Source organism: Macaca nemestrina, chromosome 2 (assembly GCF_043159975.1).
Source record: "Macaca nemestrina isolate mMacNem1 chromosome 2, mMacNem.hap1, whole genome shotgun sequence".
Taxonomy (NCBI): domain Eukaryota; kingdom Metazoa; phylum Chordata; class Mammalia; order Primates; family Cercopithecidae; genus Macaca; species Macaca nemestrina.
The window spans coordinates 59,483,555-59,495,467 of record NC_092126.1 but is presented as its reverse complement, the minus strand read 5'-3'; positions in this window follow the sequence as shown (position 1 = coordinate 59,495,467).

Sequence of the window (11,913 nt, the reverse complement as noted above, 5' to 3'; positions counted from 1 at the left end):
GCTCTGATACAGGCAGCAAATATGCCTTGAGAGTCCTGTGGAGATCTGTGTGACAATTGTGAATAATCTTGAATTTTGACTTGTATTTTCCACTTTCTATTTTTGACATCCCTCTTTAGAGTCACTCAGTTGGAATCAGATGACATTCCCTATGAAGTTTATTATGTCTCTAAGGTCAAAGTCTTTACTATTAATGATTTAAGCTACAGCTTTACAATTTCTTGTAAGAGAAATTGAGTTGGAAAGGACAGTAAAGATCTGCCCCACTCTTTTAAAGATGAGGAAACTGAGACCTAAAGAGGTTAAGTGATATGGTCAAAGCTCTAAGAAAAGCTGAGACTAGAATTCAAGCTTTCTCTAGGCAGAGTCCTTTGCTACTTGAAAAGTAACATTAATTTCCTGCTTTCACATTCTACTCACATTTCTATTAATTTTGTTTCAAACTGTATGGTCCATTTCTCTGTCCCAAAGAGAACAGAATATGTTGATCGAGCAGGAATTTCCAGAGGGGGTCGGGGTGGGAGTCTACAAGGGCCCACAAAACTTAATGTGATCAGAGGAACCTTAATTGACAAATAATGTCCAGATTTACAAATACTTGACACATATAAACTGACTCCAGCTCAAACTTATGAAATAGAGAAGATAGAGTTAACCTTTGTCTTCGGGGGAAGCCATGGCTGCTTAAGGACACTGCACCGTCAGCTCAGTGATGTCTTGATTTGATCTGGGATTCTGCACTTGGTATTGCAGACAATACTCATGTGGTGCCAAGGAAAAAGAAATTTGGCATTTTCCAGTTCAGTAAGTCTAAACAAACCACATCATTTTACATCAAGTAGATCATGTTTTACCAGAATTTTCCAAACTGGCAGTCTGTCTTGATCAAATCAACTAAATTATTGCCACTGTGGCTATCTGTGAAAGAACACAATTTAAAAAATCTGGTGCCTTATCATACATCTTCTCAGGTAACACATCTCCTAGAGACGGTGAAATACACCATTCTGCTCAGTCAGAGTGACTTCCTCCCTCCTTCACTTGGGAGTGGGTCTGTGATGCACAGTGACACTTTGGCAGACAGACTATATTTTTATATGTCTGTCTTAGTTCGTCTTAAGTTAAACTTATGTTAACCTTATTCCTTAAGAATGGGTACCAAATTTTCTGCACCTTGCTGTGGTCTCTGCAGTCATTCACTAAGGTAACATTATTTATTCAGTGTTTGACACATCTGGTTTCCAGACCATGTCTAGATAGACCTCGTCTGGTGATTAAAAAGTTTGTCCAAGAGCCACAAGCCCTGTTCTGTTTCTTCATCCATTAGTTCATCTCTGAAACACTTGAACTTCATCCTTGAAGGCACCAAACTATCACATTGGTGCCTCACATCTGAAAGTTGGAAGAAGAGAGTAAAGGTCCTGTGTACCTTTACCATTTTTACCTCAATGACCTGCTTTTGCAGGAAGATGTGCAGTAGCTTTAAGCCTGTATTTTGAAAGTGAGGTACATATAATGATCAATTGAAAGACACAAATATTATAACATCTATTTATTTTTATCTTTAAAAAATGAAGAAAAAAAATGCTGTTTCCTCATATTTTAACACTCTCATTAGGGCTGTCTGTTGAACGAGCACATATCATGTACAGTAGGCATAGTACCCTCTAGAAAGAATAAGAGGTTCCTGGAGCAGAGGGAGGTATCTACCCTTTTTTTCCCTTTCAGGGTGTCGTAACATATTGCATTTTTTTGCTTTTGGTTGAGTGGGTTTAGGATTATATAATTTAAATTAGGGGTTGGCAAACTATGTTCCCTGAGCCAAATCTGGCCTGCTGCCTATCTTCGCAAATGAAGTTTTACTGGAGCACAGTGTACTCATTCTTTTGCATATTGTCTATGGCTGCTTTCAGACAATGGCAGAGTTTAGGAGTTTAGTAGTTGTGACAGAGACCATATGTCCCACAAAACCTAAAAGATTAACTATCAAACCCATTACAGAAAACATTTGCCAAACCTTGTCCTAAATAGTTCCACTTTTGCAAAATCTTATAAGACTGTGGGAGAGGGGGTGATGACAGTGGGAAGGAGAATTGTACCCATGAAAATCTTTATATTACACCTAGGTTATCTCATGATATTTTTATTTTATGAAAACACACATCTCAAAGTTGCTGATCTTTTTTTTCCCCCCTGACGACAAGTAGCTGATTCTAATGACCTAGAAGATATTTTGGGGGAAAAATGAAAAAAGACTCACAATTTAAACTGTCTTTTCAAGGTAAAAGGACACTTTAAAACAGTGAGTGAGAAAAACCTATGTAATTTCACAAGAAACCTACTATGAAAAATTTTGAAAAATAATGTTTTATTGTGTTTCCATTTTATGTAATTGTTTCTTAAAAAGTATTATCACATACAAATGTCCATATCTGCATTCTTAGAAACACTTGGAAGCAGAATTTTCATTTAAAAGCTATCTAAATGAAGAGTTTCAGTAAAATTTGAAGAGATATGTTAAAAATATAAAAATACACTGGGCGCGGTGGCTCAAGCCTGTAATCCCAGCACTTTGGGAGGCCGAGGCGGGCGGATCACGAGGTCAGGAGATCGAGACCATCCTGGCTAACACGGTGAAACCCCGTCTCTACTAAAAATACAGAAAAATAAGCTGGGCGTGGTGGTGCGTGCCTGTAGTCCCAGCTACTCAGGAGGCTGAGGCAGGAGAATGGCATGAACACGGGAGGCGGAGTTTGCAGTGAGCCTAGATCGCGCCACTGCACTCCAGCCTGGGCAACACAGCGAGACTCCATCTCAAAACAAACAAACAAACAAAAATATATAAAAATACACTTTTCTATTAGTTTGCAAGGACAACTGATAGACGTCTAGAAATATGCATGTTTGCTAGCTGATTTTCAACAGAAATTTTTGCTTAAGGAGATTAAGAATGAAAAAGTGGTATTATGATTTAGTAAGCTCAGCCAGTGATGGGCTTCTTCCATTCAGACGTGTCTTTGGGATATTCTTTTTCCAGCTACTATTAATATTTTTTAGTGAGAACAAAAAAGTATTTTGTGCATATTTAATAAATATGAAACTACTAACATTTCTTTTTAAAAAATCTTTTTATCTTTTATTTTATATTACTTAATCTATTTCTTAATTTATTTCTATTTTTGTGTTTTATAATGTATTTATTAATGGAGAAAATACATATATAATTTATGAATATATAAATATACATACATTGGAGTGGATGCTCTCAAAGTTTTCAGTGATAGAAATGTATAGTCAAAAAATTTAGTGATCAAAAATTTGGAGTGTGAACTTGGAATTTAGCAGATTTAGGTTTAAATAGGGCTCTGTCACTTATTGGCTACATTCTCTTGATTAAAATAATTTATTGTATGCCTTATTTTCTTAATGGTAAATTGAGATAAGGCACATAAGGCAGTTACTACAAAGCCTAGCACATAGTAAATGTTCAATAAATATCAGTAAATATAATTATTGTACCTATATATCTCCAAGTTCTCCAGGTTTCCAGGGTCACCCTTTTCTTTAATATTTCAATAAAATAATTCAACTCCTCCCATCCCACTTATGGGAAAGCTAGTATATGCCCCTGATTTTTTTGTAGAAAGTCCTGTCCGAGTACACTGAGAGTGCTATAACAAATTACCATAAATTGGGAAATTATAAACAATAGAAATTTATTTCTCACAGTTTGAAGTCTGGAAAGTCCAAGATTAAGGTGCAGGCAGATTTGGTGAGGGCCCACTTCTTAGTTCATAAGACAGGTATCATCTCGCTGTGTTTTCACATGGCAGAAGGGAAGATGGAGCTCTTTGGGGTCTCTTTTATAAAGACACTAATCCCGCTGAGTGCTCTATCATGACCTAATCACCTCCCCAAGACCCCACCTCCAAATACCATCATACTGGGGATTGATTTCAACATACGAATTTTGGGAAGACAAACATTCAGCCTAGAGCAGTACTTGAATTCTTCTGCTATGTTACATTTTTTCTGGTTGCCTAATGTCCCTCTCTTGGCTCAGTTCTCTATCACCTGCAGGCTGATCTATTCCTTATCTTACATGACTCTAAGAGTAAGTATTGTAAGACTTTCCTTAAGACTTGTGGATCTATTCACATTAGCAAAGACTTGGAATCAACCCAAATATCCATCAGTGACAGACTGGATTAAGAATATGTGGCACATATACACCATGGAATACTATGCAGCCATAAAAAAGGATGAATTCATGTCCTTTGTAGGGACATGGATGCAGCTGGAAACAACCATTCTCAGCAAACTATCACAAGAATAGAAAACCAAACACCGCATGTTCTCACTCATAGGTGGGAATTGAACAATGAGATCACTTGGACTCTGGAAGGGGAACATCACACACCGGAGCCTATTATGGGGAGGGGGGAGCGGGGAGGGATGGCATTGGGAGTTATACCTGATGTAAATGACGAGTTGATGGGTGCAGCACACCAACATGGCACAAGTGTACATATGTAACAAACCTGTGCGTTGTGCACATGTACCCTAGAACTTAAAGTATTAAAAAAAAAAAAAAAAAGACTTGTGAATAACACAGGGTAATAACAATTAAGAACTGGAAAGAATTTAAAATTTAGGTATCAAACAATGCCCTTCCTAAGTTCATGGACTGCTGCCCATTGCTGAGAATGTCTTAATAATTCTGTCCAGTGTTGAGCCTGGCCTGTTTCCCTGTTGTTGGTACTATTCTTTTCCTTTCAGAAAATTTTGTCTTCCTAAATGTTCCCTGAATTCAGACCCCAGCCCCCAGTTTCTCAGACTACTGCAGGCTACTCTGTTATGCCAAGGCCATGAGTACAGCTGCAGTCTGGGCACTAAACTTATCTGGGGGTGCCATTCACACTGACAACTGAATAATGAATGCTCCCTGGAGTTGTACAGTAAGATAGCCCTGCCTCTTTCCATCAAGAATGGGGTGAATGCAAAAACTTCACTTTCAAAATCAAGAAGCCCATTAGCTAAGAGTATCTTAAATAAAAATGCCATTCACTATAGGTCACTATCTCTCCCTAAACAAACAATTAATAGAAGCTTTTGACTCCAAAGTTATTAGATTGAATTATTAGGCAGAGATCAAGGTCAACATTTTTGTACTTCCCTTCTACAAGTCTCTATGCTGGAACTGGGTCAATAAAACATTTATTAAACCCCTTTCTCAATCAAGTCCTATGTGTCTAGATTTCCTCCCCTTTTCACCACCACCACTGCCAATAGCAACAATACTATGATTACCTTCACCATCATCATGACCTGCTTGATCACCCTGACCATGAACATCACCACCCCCGCTACCACCATAACCATCTCAATCACCACTATACAGCTGACTCTTGAAAGACACAAGTTTGAGTTGTGCAGGTTCACTTACATATGAATTTCTTATGCTTCTGCCATCCCTGAAACAGCAAGACCAACCCCCCCTTCCTCCTCCTCCTCAGCCTACTCAACGTGCAAATGATGAGGATGAAGACCTTAGGATGATCCAGTTCCACTTAATGAATAGGGAATATATTTTCTCCTCTTATAATTTTCTTCATGACATTTTTTCTATGGCTTACTTTATTGTAAGAATACAGTATATAATACGTATACAAAATATATGTTAATCAACTTTACACTATCAGTGAGACTTCTGGTGAACAGTAGTTAAGTTTTGGGGGAGTCAAAAGTTATATGTGGATTTTCAACTGTGTAGGGGTCAGTGTCCATAACTCCCATGGTTTTCAAGGGTCAGCTGTATCACCATCACTACTATCATGAACATCACAATCACCATCAACATGAAGGACCACTATCATCACCCCAACAATAATGATCACTATCACTACAGTCATTGCTACCTACTTGTTGGCTTTTCTGAGGCCCTGTGGCAATTGTCTGAAAAGCTGCTAAAGCTCTCTAAATTCTTTATCTTGGGAATTCTATAGGCATGTCTGCCACCTGTCTGCTTCTGACTTTTTTTGTGTATTAGCCAGATACCCTTTCCCCTCATTTCTAGAGAACAGGATAGAACAAAACTCATTTCCAAGTCCTGATCTCTCGCTTCCACCCAGCCCAACTATAGGCTCTGACATTGGCATCTTCAGGTTTGGGATTGATCCTGAGCTTTGTTAAGCATGTAACCAAGCTTCCGTAATATTGTTTCTACCCTTTTCATCCTATTGTTTCCTTTTGTCTCTGGAGAAAACTCCCTGTTCTATTTCCTGACCAAGTGCCATCCAGACAACTCTTTAACTTGTGAAAAGGGGTATTGGTAATTGTAAGTGACCCCTTGCCTTTACTGGTTCCTTTGGTGCTTGGCTATCCTGTGACAGAAAACTCTAGCCAGGAAAGTTTTCAATCCACTTGGCATCCCAGTAAGAGACTGAACATCTGCCACTCTTGGAGCCAGTTGGTTTCTCACCCTCCAGAAATGGGAGGTTTCTGTTGAACAAGAACAGCAGGGTTGGGACTGCCTTCACTTGGAGGGTGTGTCAGTGCAATGGTGGAAGCCTTCTTGCAGTAGCTTCATGATCCATTACTGATCCCTGAGTGGAAAATATAAGCATTGTGGCATGCCTTCACAAATAACATTGGCCACAAAGCCACAGCCTTCCTAAAGCCTTTCCATTTTCTTTTTAAACTGAATACGGTCTAATACAGAACAGAGAGGGAATGGAAATCAGATTTTAAAAAGTAGGCCGGGCATGGTGGCTCATGCAAGAGGCCAAGGTAGGAGGATTTCTTGAGCCCCGGAGTTGGAGACCAGCCTGGGCAACATAGTGAGACCTCATCTTTACAAAATAAAGTTTTAAAATTAGCCTGGTGTGGTGGCACACATCTGTAGTCCTAGCTACTCAAGAGGGTGAAGTAGGAGGAGTGCTTGACTCGGGAGGTCAAGGCTGCAATGAGCCATGATCACGCCACTGCACTACAGACTGGGCAACAGAAAAAGGTTCTATGTCAAAAACAAGTTAAAAAAAACAATAATGCTTTCCCTGTAGTTAGAAGCACTTCTATAGTAGGAGCTAGAAGCAAAAAGTTGAAACAGTACCTGAACATCTCAAGTAACAAATCAAAAACTAACTTTTGGTTCAATTACCCGAATTGAATGAAAGTGGTATATAGTATAGGTGGAAGCAGGCTACAGTGACTGTAAGTACAAATTCCAGAACCAAACTGTTTGAGTTTAAACTGAGTTCCTCTGTTTACTTATGTGACCTTGATTAAGTTACTTAACCTCTTGAGGCCTTAATTTGTTCATCAGTAAAATGGGAATAATAACAGTACCTACCTCACAAAGTTATGAGGCTTAAAATGGTTAATGAATGAACAGTGCTTAGAACAGTGTCTGGCACCTATGAGTTCTATTATCCCAAAAGTTGTTTCAGTTATATGTCACTTGGCTTTTTCAGACACAATCATAGCAGTAATGTTCTTGTGAGCCCATGTCTGGATAAGAAAGAGCCGAAGCATCTACTTTAGTGTGGAGGGCTCCTCTATCTTTTCCATCACACAATATGAGGGAGAGGACCTCACAGGGCACAGGGTTCTTAACTTGTCTTCTCTAAGAATCATCTAATATGCTTGTCAAAATTCAGAAAGTTTGAGAAAGGGTCCAGAATCTAGTTTTCACACTCCCAGGTGGTCATAAGAAGGCTCAGGGAAGTTGTAAAATGTTGCAGTAGCATAGGAATTGGCAAATTATGGCTTGTAGGCCAAACTGTATTTTCTTTTTCCCTTACAAATAGAAGCCCAATCTTGTTCAGGTATGGGTGACCACTTGCTTAATGGATAACTCCTATTCCCTAGGGAGTAAATATTGGTTAGTTCAAAGCATTCATAATGAATCTCTCCCCTTGCCAGGGATTGGTTTAGGCATGGTCTTGTGATGCAACCCGGGATAGCAAGACATAAATGAAAGTCCACTAGAGTGTTACTCTAAGGTTTTTCTAACTCTTATAAGACCAAAAAAAAAAAAAAAAGGCACTTCATGAGGATCACCCCTTTCTACATTTGGATGTTGCAAACGAGATGTGGTATTTGGAGCCAGAGCAGTCCTTGCAATCATGAGGGAAGAGCCAAGAGAATCACACAGAATCCTTGGAAATGTTGCACCTTTGAATTAATCAATCTTGAATTAATCTGTTCTAGATTTCTGTTAGGAGAGATATGGAATTCATTATATTAATTATAATTTAAGATACTTTTATGTGTCTTTACTGAAACCATCTAATCACCGTGACCCTCTCCACAAGACTCTTTGGAGAAAGGTACAATAGAGAACAAAGTTAAATGGATGTCCCATCCTTCAAAGCAAAGCTTCAAATAAGGTCTTCTGGTAAGAAGTTCCTGATTATGAACAATAAAAAGCTGGTTAGAGCTGGGATTATTCTTAATAAGGTTTGAGACCTTAACAACATCTTTATGAAAGATAATATTCTTTATGAACAAGGGGCTAAAGAAAACTCTGTACCTTGCTAAGCTTAAGAAAGCTATTTTATATCCTGGAGAAAGGAATTTCCTGGGCTCTGAGCTAGTTAATAACTTTCAAACTAGCTTGTTTCTCTTCCCCAGGTAAAAGCACCTAAAGGACGCTTGAATCTGCAAAGTAAATTTACTATTAGACAATCTCAATGCTAAGATTTTTCATCCTACATCTTTTTCACTAACCAATTTGCATTCTCCCCCATCTTCCACAAGAGATCTGTTTTACTGGGCTGTCTGACTAACTGTAGTGCTTGCCATTATTCAGTATTTAACTGCTCCTTTGAAGAAATCTTACTTTAAATGGGGTTTGTCTTCAGCATGTAGATGTACCACTTTTGGAAAGCCACTGGTAGTCTACTCTCTTGGAATTTCACACAACTTTTAACACTTTCCACAGGCTTCGTGAATTTCTCACATTTGTAGAGCTCGTTTTAATTATTAATTCATATTGGAACAGTTCTCTGATGATTCTCCAATATCATTACTATTATTTTTACTATTTATATTAGTTTTCTATTGCAGCTATTACAAATTACAACTTAGCAACTTTAAACAACACAAATTTATACTTACAGTTACAACACAAATTTCTACTTACAGTTCTGGAAGTCAGAGTCCCAAAATCAAGGTGTTGGCAGGGCTGCATTAATTCTGGAAGCTCTAGGGAAGAAGGTGTTTTCTTATGTTTTCTAGCTCCTAAAGGCCATCTGCATTCCTTGGCTCATGGTGTCAACCTCCATCTTCAAAGTCAGCAGTGCAGAGCATCTTTCCATCTCTGACTTGTCTCCTTATAAGGACCCTTGTGATTACACTAGGCTCACTAGAAGATAACCTACCTCAGGAGTCGGGATTCCTAATCAATAGTGCTTTTTTTGCCATATAAGGTTACATATTGACAGGTTCTTGGGATTAGGACTTCGACACTTTTGTGGGCCGTTATTCGGCCTACCACAGTACTTACTATTCCTTCTGCTGCTGCTACTACTGCTATTCTTACTACCACTCATTAAAATTTGATTGTATATCAAGAGCCAGGCACTCTTCTGCTTTACATTCTTTATCTCAGCCCACAAGCCACATACTCAAATTGTGCAAATAACTTTCTTGGGCAGGCTTGTGACTAAGCCATTGCTTTGTGATAAGTAAATGACACTAATTTATCACAAAATTGAGTTCCCCTAGCAATGACTCACAAAATCTGCATTCCCACTCTTGTCTAGCACTGACTTGTATGTGCCTATGTTATCAACAATTATAAATAAGACTACAAACTTGTAGCTTAGAAAATATAGTCATAAATCTATAGTAATGGATAGAAACTGGCATTTAGAAATCCAGCTGCATTTATGAGTGGTTGGAACTAATGCTTATATATACTGGGTTCAATTAGCTTAGATCACTGAGACTAATGCTAATTAGACTCATGATTGCTACTCCTACAGGGAATAGTTAATTACACCCAGTTTAGAAACTATGACTTAACTCTTGACCAAAATACTATAAAATGCACGACCTTCAAGTAAGACCTTTGTCTAATGCCCCAAATCTATCACTGCTGTTCAAAAAACAATTTATAAACTGATGGTTGCACAATAATTTCTTATTCTTATTGAAGAGTACTATATTATCTTGTGCTGTGTAGCACCTGTTTAGTGTACTCTTGCGACTCAGATCTGTTAAATAAGATCCTCAATACACTGTGATACACTTTGAAGAGCAGCTCTGATGTATCTAACATGAGGCCCACCAAATAGACAATTCGGCACCTAAGACTTGCTAAGCATTAAAAGGGTTAGAGGCTCTTGAACTGGGTTGAACCTATTAGCTCTCTGATTTAAGGCTATTTTAAGGTTGGATATAATTAAGGACATGCACCTAGTTATAAAAGGAAATTATTGAAACATTAATAAATAGTCTAGCCCAGTGGTTCTAGCCTGTTAACCATGAACACCAGCAGCATATGGGAATTATCATAAGGAACCGTTAATCCATTTAAGCATCAAATATGTCTACAGACTAAGTATATCCTGCATATCAAACTTAGATATATACATTTGTGATGAGTAATCCAAGTTTGATTAAAAAAAAAAATCATTGAATTCCTGGTAGCTTTTGGTCATTCTGCATTTTATAAATCATTAGGCAATTAATAATTACTATGATAATCGATGAGAATGACATATTTTAAATGGCTGGGCACTGCTCCTCTAGCTTGAAGAATTTGGCAAGTGTTCATGAAACACTTCTACCACACAAATACTTCCATTCATGTAAGATTAAAGCTTCAAAAGAGCTGCCATCTGACAGTTCTATACTGGAGTTAAGTCTTCCAAAAGACATGTGAAGAAGTGAGTCAAGCAATAAAATAAGACCAACTAATTAATGCTGATGAAACCTTTCAATAGCATCTTTTTCTTTATATAACAATAACTTACAAGTAACTAAGATTAGAAAGTTAAAGAAGGTAAAAAGTAGTTTAATTTCTTCAACCTGGCTGTAATAAGAGTACTTAAATCAATAAACTAGATGGGACTGTTTTTAAAACTATCTTTTAATGGAAAATGTATCTGGCTTTTAATTTGTAAGTACATGCTGTAAGTTGTTTGTATAGCACTTTACAAAAAAAATTTGCAATGTAGGGTTTTAAAGTTAGACAGTCTCATCATTTATAGTCATTTTAAAAAGTCAAAGACGAGAAAAATGAGAAAATTAACCATGTGGAAGGTTACGTGATTTGTTCAAGGCTGTATAGTTTAGTTACAATAGAAGAGCTTAAGTTATTTTTTTTAAACCACACGGTAATAGCAACAACATATGTAGTATGGATTAGATTCTAGAAAAGTACTATGTAGGATTTTCTAAAATGTGTTTTGACTGTTAGATTCAAACTAAGGAAATCTAGAAACATTTGCAGTAATCTTATTTTCCTTAAATGAAGGAGGAAAAAACCTCTCATTTAAACTGACAGTATGGTATTGGGTTTCTATTTAGTCAATCTTGGCTCACTGCACCTCTGCATCCTGGGCTCAAGCCTCAGCCTCCTGAGTAGCTGGGACCACAGGCACACATCACTGCACTCGGCTAATTTCTCTATTTTTGTAGAGACAGGGTTTTGCCATGCTGCCCAGGCTGGTCTCAAACTCCTGCAATCCGCCTCAAGCAATCCGCCTGCCTCAGCCTCCAAAACATGTATACATACGTAACAAACCTGCACATTTTGTACACGTACCCTAGAACTTAAAGTATAATAAAAAAAAAATTATGGGATTATAGGCATGAACCACTATGCCTGGCGATACAATTCCTTTTTATATTTCCTTCACACCCAGTGAAGGGGACAACCTGCTTATGTTTTTCTCTGCAGCT